This window comes from Sceloporus occidentalis, unplaced genomic scaffold (assembly GCF_023333645.1).
Source record: "Sceloporus occidentalis isolate IW3139 unplaced genomic scaffold, rSceOcc1.0.p SCAF_1, whole genome shotgun sequence".
Taxonomy (NCBI): domain Eukaryota; kingdom Metazoa; phylum Chordata; class Lepidosauria; order Squamata; family Phrynosomatidae; genus Sceloporus; species Sceloporus occidentalis.
The window spans coordinates 70,246,283-70,254,724 of record NW_028316981.1 but is presented as its reverse complement, the minus strand read 5'-3'; the positions used below and the strand labels follow the sequence as shown (position 1 = coordinate 70,254,724).

Sequence of the window (8,442 nt, the reverse complement as noted above, 5' to 3'; positions counted from 1 at the left end):
ATTACACAATGACACTCAGTAATTGTCATGCGTTGTACAATGTTGCTATTGTGCACGGGGGTTGCATAGTGCTGGTTATACATTTGTTTGTTTGTTTGTTTGTTTGTTTGTTTGATGATGCTGGACACAGTGGAAGATCTTTCTCAGTGATACAGTGATAATTTTCTAGGATCACATTACTGAAGCAAAGAGACTTTCGGAATTATAGCTGCTGATCCCAATATATGAACCTATGGAGTTCTGTGTGTCACTCTTTTTGGTGAGTTTTAGATTGGAACATAAATATGTCTAGCCAGTAATTTCACAGAAGCCCTCTGAGGAAAAGCCTCTACCTCGTTTATATTTCAAATTCAGCAAATCTGAACTTGAATGCATCTTATCTAAAACCCAAGGCCAAGTCAAAAAGAGCCTCATGCAGCATTCTTTTCTTTAATCTCAGTGGCTATGTACAGATGATTATCTCTGCAGAGCCATGGAAATATCTCCCATTCACTCCAGCCGCAGTCCTCATTCTGTTTCACTAGCTTGTCAAACTGAATAGTAGAATGAATGAGAAAGGGAGCCTTGTTTTTCTTTTCTTTATGGTGAAGAGGAGTAGTCTCCTTTAATGACAGGTGGTGTGATAGTGACGGTATTGGTGGATCTGCTCTATTTAATTTTATTTTTAAATCTGATGTTGAAACATATGGCCAAAGAAATGTTTTTATAATGGTGGGTGTAGCATAAGGATTAGGTAGCCTTGCTTTCTTAATTTTTCTCCCAAATAGAAAACCACAAGCTGTCATAATGTATTCCTTTAATGTATATGTAAATTGTCAGTTGTAAACACTACATTGTACTGTGGGGCTTTTTCAAGACTGCTTTTATCATTTTAAGCATGTGACTTTGAAATGTTTTAATATTGTCAGTGATTTAATTCTATTTTAATGTTGACTTTTTGTAGATGTTTAACTATATTCTAACCATTTTAATTGGTGATCCTATCCAATCTTGGGGAGAAGGCTGGGTATAAATAATGATCCTCTGCTTTCTGCTCCTCCTCCTGTTCTAAGGTCAGTCCAAACCTCTAAAAAAATACCAATCTCTCTCTCAGAAATGCTGAGCCATCATAATTAAACATTTAATATGATATGATATAAATAGAATGCAAATGTTGTCTGAGTAATATTCCCAGCAACTCTATCCAGCATAGCCAAAGTTGAAGAATTATGGGAGCTGCAGTCCAACAGTATCTGGAGGACTGCACACTTTCTCTGTTTTGGGAAACTAGTTTATTACACAGTCAGTACTATGTGTGGAATTTCTGTACACAAAATAGGGAGGGAAGAGGCATCATCTTTGCTTTAGGCACTAAAATGGCTCAGGCAGCTCTAGTATGATATCATTGTTGACACCAACAGGGTTCATATCCAAACCAGGGAAAGTTGGTAAATCCATTGCTGCAGGAACAGTGAATTCATTATGGCTGTTCCCCTAGCAAGTGTTCTGACTTGTAATCTGCAACTGCTGAAGCTCTGTTGGGTTAGAGTCTAGCACCAGGAGAGCTTCCATTCAACTTGCCACAGCTAAGGGAGGAGTGGCTGTAAACCCAACAATGGATTCCCTGCCAACGTAGATCCACCAGCCCCACTGGGCCATTAGGAACAATGCTGTGTCACAACATAGCTTCACTCCAGTGGTATTGTCATTGAAGAGTGTTGAAATAGAAGAAAATATAGTTTTTGTGGGTTTTTCGGGCTATGTGGCCATATTCTAGAACAGTTTGTTCCTGATGTTTCACTGGCGTCTGTGGCTGACATCTTCAGAGAATGGTGGCATGGAAGAGAGTTGACTATACACACACACACACACACACACACACACACTGTGTGACCCCAGGTAGTGGGGGGGTGATTCCCATGTTACTCTGTGTATTGTTCTGTTGTTGATGGCAAGGCTTCGGGATGGGAGGATATTGCAAAGAGGATTTGTGTCTGTTTAATTACTTTCTGCTGGGAAAAACCTTGACTCTGGGTGGTTTCTCATTTGCATTTGCTGAGTCCTGATTTTGCTGTTTTTCAGGACTGGTAGCCAAACTTTTGGCCTGAACAGACAAGCCAAAATAAAGCTGCTTCGAGTCACTTTGGAAATATGCTGCTTAAATGACACACACATCTTAAGAGGCCAGAAACTGCACTAAAGCTGTACTCCAGTCCTTAGGACTGGAGCGTGACTGTGGCGCAGCCTCCAGCCTCTTAGGACGCATGCGTCATTTAAACAGCATGCCTCCAAAGTGACCCAAAGCAGTTTTATTTTGGCCTGTCTGTTCAGGTCCTTCATTCATTTTAAGGGTTTCTTAATTCAGTTGTCCAGTTTGTGGATTACAATGGCTTCCCTGTGCATTCTGACCTGATAGCTGTTGACATGGTCCAGAAGAAAAATATAAAAAATATAAGAAGAAAATATAAATAGTGTATACATATTTTAAATAAATGTATTTATTCATAAACATGCAGATCAAGAACTAATCTGTGTATGTTTAGAGGAAACAGTGTGGAACTTAGCATCTTCTCTTGTTCTGATCCTGATCCTTCATTAGAACTACAGGATATGTTCTGGTTAAGGTGAAAGAAAAAGGTTCAAAGCAAAGTTGAAGAAAGTTTCTCTTTTTGAATGACAACTCCTAGAATCCCCTGACCAGCATTGCTGAAGGACTGTAGTCTATGTAAGGCGCAGTACAGACAACTGAAAAATGGAAATGTGCCGGCCCCTGTTTTTCCTCCCAAGGGAAGCTGCAGCCACCAAACCGCACGGCTTCCCTCCGGTGAAAAAAGAACCTGCAAAAAGCAGGTTCTTTTAAAGCTGGAGGGATGACGTAACAAGTGCGCCACAGGCACACTCATTATGTAAGCACTGTGTGGCAACGTGCGGACACTGCACAGCGCTTACATAACAATGGCGGCACCCATGTATACAGGTTGCTGCCTTTGTTATGCCGCCATTATGTTCTAGGGTTAGGGACCATGTGGTTGCCACACGGTCCCTAGTCCTAGAATCAGCCCTGGTATGCCGATTATTGATGGTATGTACCGGGCCTAAGTAACTTTTCTAAGCTCTGGTTTACAGTGAGGCAGAGCCTGGGAACATGGAAATATACATAACATATTTGTTTTCAGTGAATTAATTAGATTCCCTTTTGCTCATTTAGCTGCTCATAGAAGTTATCCTTTCTTGCTTCTGTGGATTTTCCACCTACAGGAGGATCTCTTGGTCATCAGCAAATTTCCAAGGTGCCCATCCATCCTACCTTTCAGCTGCACTCAAATGTAATTCTCCTTTATTTGATGGAGAATGTACAAATATACGGTAGTTTCCAATGATTTCTACACAACAAATTAATGGAGATGTAGTTTCTCTTTTTTAGGGTCAAAATGGCCTTTTAAGGTAAAAATAAAGTTTCTGCTGCACTGTTTTTTTGGTACTGAAAAACCAGTCTCTAAGCAGACAAGCATATTAACCTTTTGCACAAAGCTAAAAACAACACATACCCAAAATTAAAATGCCATCAAGTCATTTTGCTCCTCACCAGCCACCCATCTAACGCACCCTTGACTTGAAATCCTTCTGCCAGCTCTAGTGGTACAAGCCATGCATGTGATATAGAAAATAATTACAGATGTACAAACAGACAACAAAGTGCTTCATCATCCTTCACAATGAAGTGCACAGTAAATGGAAGTCATTACTGTTGCCATTAGTGTTGTCAGCTGTAAAGAGCATATTTATTATTGGGAGAAATTTGGGCTTAGCCTTTGCTGAACAAGGAAGTGGAATGAAACGCATGGTCTATCTGGCCACTCCTTAGACTGAAATGCACCTGTCAAGATAAGCACAACTCCACTCTGGTGCATCTCTCAGTTTTTGGATGGAAGACAGAACTTCCTTTCTATAAACTTGGAAATGTCTGTCCCTCTTTACATTCCACAGATTCAGGTTACATTGCCTGTCAATCTCATCCTAAAGTACAGCAGGAAAAAGAAGCCCTGAAAGAGACTCTTGTTCTCTTTGGTCTTACAATAAGCAAACATGTTTCCTCATAATGCTCAGCCATTTGGAAGCTAGTGCCAGTAAGCGCTCAAAGAATGCAAAAAGAACTCCAGAAGCTTAGTTCTCATTATTAGTTAGTCTCATTATTGAAGGGAAGGTGGGATAAAAAATGAATAAAATAACAATAACAGTAAGAATAAATAATATGTTGGACACTGAACTTCCCTCAGTGTTAGCATGCAGACTGTGCACTTCAGTATGTCTAGATGGACTATAGGGTAAAAGATACAATATCAGAAAGTGAGGGTTCTTTCCACTGTTGTAATCTAGAGACAGGTCTACTTACATCTCAATTCAAATAGAAAGAATTTAGTTACAAGTTGAACATGTTACATTCATTCCAATAATATTTTGATTCATCTGACATTTGGCTGTACCATTTGGCTGTGCTTAACATTTAGAAGAACTGATTGTCTTATCTCTTGCTCTCTTCTAATTGTCAGAAAACAGCATACATTCTCAAAGTAGGTCTGGTTGGGAAAAGATACATGATGTTTATTAGGCTATCAGCTTGTTAAGACAGAAGTGGGGATATTAGTGACCCTCCAGAGGTTTTTGTACTGCAAGTTGCATCCAACATTGGGAGGGCCCCAGATTTCCTACACCTGTAATACCACGCTTTCCCAGGGAGGCAATTTGCAATTTGCTTTGTGGGTGTGATATGTGCACACTCATCTGTGTCTCTGGTGAGTTTTAAATAATAACTAGATATGAGCTCTGCTTATGAAGATATTGTTGAGAATAATGACAAGAACAATGTTTTTATAAATTCAAAATGTCTACATCAGTTCTTTCTACACTACATATTTCTTCTTTTATTTTTGTAATCCTCTTTGTAAATTCTCATTTTCAGCTAGAAAGTAACAGAACAAACCTAACCACCAGACCCACTGGCTGATTGAAATTAGGATGGGACAGAAGTGTCCCACCAGGAAGAACGGACTTCTCCAGCAAGGGACATGTGCACTCTCATGCCTCTTGGAGGTTCTTCAGACATTGGGTTTTTTAGTGCTGCTATCTAAATAATCTCACTGAAACATTCCAGATTTGTTGATCACACTATTTTTTTTTATCAGAATGGGATCTATGGACATCTCTGAGTTCTGTTGCTCACTCATGTCAGCACTTGAATAAAGATGGAGTCAATGATGCAGATGTATTTTAAAAACATTCAAGGCATACAGAGTTTTGTCCTGGTTTATCCCAGTTGTATTTGGATTGGTTATTCTCACAGCAAACAATGCAAATCTTTTAGGAAAATTAAAATTAAAACACCCCCCCCCCCCCAGCTATCAATTATCTTGGATTAAGAAGATTTGTTTTTGTTTTGTTTTTTGCACACGTCCCCTCAAACTTACTTGGCTGCATTTGAAATGCATGTGGACAACAAAGATTCAACCCACATTCTACTGGGATTATTTTCACCATCTGAATAAACAATTACAGAACACTATATGGGTACAGATCTACTACCAGCAGTGTTTCCACCAGTGGTAACCCCCAAACAGAACATTCTGGGGTCACGGTGGGCTGGAGGTAATCTTGGACAAAAAAAAACCCTTTGTTCTCCCAAGAGGTCAATAATCAAGCCTTTTTCCTGCACTATCCTAGGCCTTGTTTAACTATTTGGCATCTCACTGAAACTAGTAAGACAGAATTTTCTTCTAAGTGGAAGAGACAAAAAGGTGGAAGGCACTGCGGACTGGTGGATTTCTCGTCACATTACTGCTCCTCACTTTCTTCATCTGCTCAAGAATCACTATGGTAGCCATGTTCTCATCTGTTTTAAAGTAACATTTTGATGGATTTTAATTATGTTGTTATTTTAATACTGCATTCATTCTGTGATTATTTAAAACTGTTCTAATTTTTAATCTGAATTTTGTATGTTTTATTGTATTTGTAAGCCTCCTTGAATCCCAGCCTGGGAGAAATAAGTAAATAAAGTTTCCTTTTACTTGACCTTCTAAAAACCAACATTAAGCTGCTGCTGCTGCTGTTTAATTAAAAGAGAAGAAGCTAGCATTATGGCCAAATGTGAGAGGTAAGCCATATGTGAAGGTCCCAGTTGGCAGCTGCTTCCTCCTTCCTAGCAGCAGCATCAGAGCTGGGAGAGACACTGGCTTCCACAATCTTCTCCTGTCCTGTCTATTCTTGATGCTGACGGGAAGGGAAGAAGGGAAAAGACAGCCAAAGCAATGCTCTCTACTCCTCCCCATCTCTCTCTCCACTCATGGTAGCGGTGGCATCAGATGAGCTCATTGGTTGAGCACCTGAGGAGGGAACATTCATGAAACAACACACCCGCAATACAAAAACACACACCTTTGCCCATTAGCTATCAAATAGGAGTGGGTTCTGGAGAAGGTCTGTTCTTTTGGTTCCTACTAATTTTATTTTAGAACATGAAGCTTTGTGCTATAATGATGAGAATTTTCCTAAACATAACTTGAGGTTATCTTAAACTTTTCAAAATGCCTCAGATATATGTTGCCTGTGGGGCTGTCACTGCTGCAACAATACTATTCACTGTCTGCAATCAGTGGCACAAGGGGATGCTGACTTCCAGGCACGATCTAATCTCAGAAATCGTTACTATACAAAACAATGCAGAAGTGGACGATGGTGGTCACAAATGAGTAAGTGAGTGAGAAGCTTGAAATACTCTGTGGCAGGAATTCTGAAACAACTCCATTCCCAACCTCACTTCATCAAGAAGGGAACCAGAGATTGGTGTTCACGTCATGAATGTCCTTAACTATAAACCCCAAAGGAAGCACAATGTATTCCTTTTTAAAAAACAAAAGTTTGAAGTGTTTTGAAAATTGCTATGCTAGTGCAAGAACAAGACAAATCTGGCTGCCTCCTTTTGCCACTTGAATGGTTTCTTGCTGAAGTGCCCTCCTCCCTCCTTATCTCATCAAAAATGGATTTCATTGAAAAAGTCAACTGATTACACCACTTTACTTGGCTTCACAATGAGATGATGCTCCTTAGCCACAATCAGTTGAGCAGTTACAACTCCTTTACTGATCTTCTCTGTCAATGAAGGGTGGTGGGGAATGGGGCTGGAGTACTCACCCCTAGTTCCCACTGAACTTTTGTAAATAATAATTACTAATTAGGGAACCAGGGCAAACTGGAAGTGTAAGTATGGAGACTATCACATAGGGGGAAAACAGGATTAAAAAGACATTTTCCAGGGGAAGTAGTGAGATTGCGACAAAGATTTTCACACACTTTGTGATCAGAGAGGACTTTTCCCAGAGAGAACTAAGAATGCTGCAGCAACAAACCATTCACGGGGATTGTTTTTGTGGGGTTTTCAGGCTATGTGGCCATGTTCTAGCAGAGTTTCTTCCAGATGTTTCGCCAGCATCTGTGGCTGGCATCTTCAGAGAATGAAGATTCACGGGGAAATCCTGTGGACTGTTTGTTGCTGGAGCATTCCTGGTTCTTCTTGGAATGAGTCCACTCAGATCACAATGTATGTGAAAATTTTTGCCACAATAGTGCAACTTTTCTAGGAAAGTGCCCTTTTAATCCCCTGATTTTCCCCATGTGATAGTCTCCTATGTTTTTTATTCTTATGAGTTGCAATAAAAATAGAGCTTTCATATCTCCGCATTTGGTGAGCTGGGTAAACTGTGTTCTGAATTAGTGGTAAGTATACAAGGACATGTCTTACATTTTAGGTGTGCTAAGAGTCTGAGTTTACAAGAACTAAACAGAGCAGTAGAGGACAGAGATTCTTGGCGATGTCTCATCAACCATGGTTCATGGTTCAAGATCAACTCAAAGGCAGTTAACAACAACAAACTGCATGGATGAGAAAAGTTTTGCCTCCTTTGCCCCTAGGGGCAACACTGACATGTTGCAGCACACCAGGTGTAATGTCACATCACTTCTGATTGCCATTTTTTGGAGATTTTCTACCAAAACAAAGCATTTGGAGGGTTGGAGAAATATGTTGTACCTGTGTGCAGTTCAGTGCATTTGGGACAGTTTGGGGCACAAAATTGCCTGAAAAGCACATGAGAAGAAAAATTACAAACTTGGAGTTCCATGGGCTTCAGAAGACTCTTTGGCATCTGCAAAAGTGAGTTTGTGGGGCCCTTGTGGCCCACAGATGGTACTCTCTCTATCTTTACATAGAGGAACAAGCCTAAGACCTTAATGTTTAATAAAGGTACACAGGGAAACAGAAGATTCTTCAGCTGTGCTGGATCCAAGCCATGAAGGACTTTGGAGATCAAAAACAACACTTTGAATTGGATGTAGGAATGAACAACCAACTAGGGGTGTGTGTCCGGTGAGAGCGGCGCATATTAACCGGCTTGCTGGCTCCCTCCTCGT

The 8,442-nt window shown here is 40.3% G+C and overlaps 1 long non-coding RNA gene across 2 annotated transcripts; it reads left to right on the top strand.

Moving 5' to 3' along the window:
- Window positions 1–959: 959 nt before the first annotated feature.
- LOC149321562 (uncharacterized) lies at window positions 960–5,342 on the top strand. 2 transcript variants are annotated; one of them, XR_016278052.1, is made up of 3 exons: window positions 960–1,052; window positions 3,188–3,269; window positions 4,940–5,342. It is a non-coding gene; the product is annotated as an uncharacterized LOC149321562 (long non-coding RNA). The 2 variants fall into 2 exon arrangements; XR_016278051.1 differs by having other exon boundaries at window positions 3,188–3,305.
- The last annotated feature ends 3,100 nt before the right edge of the window (window positions 5,343–8,442 follow it).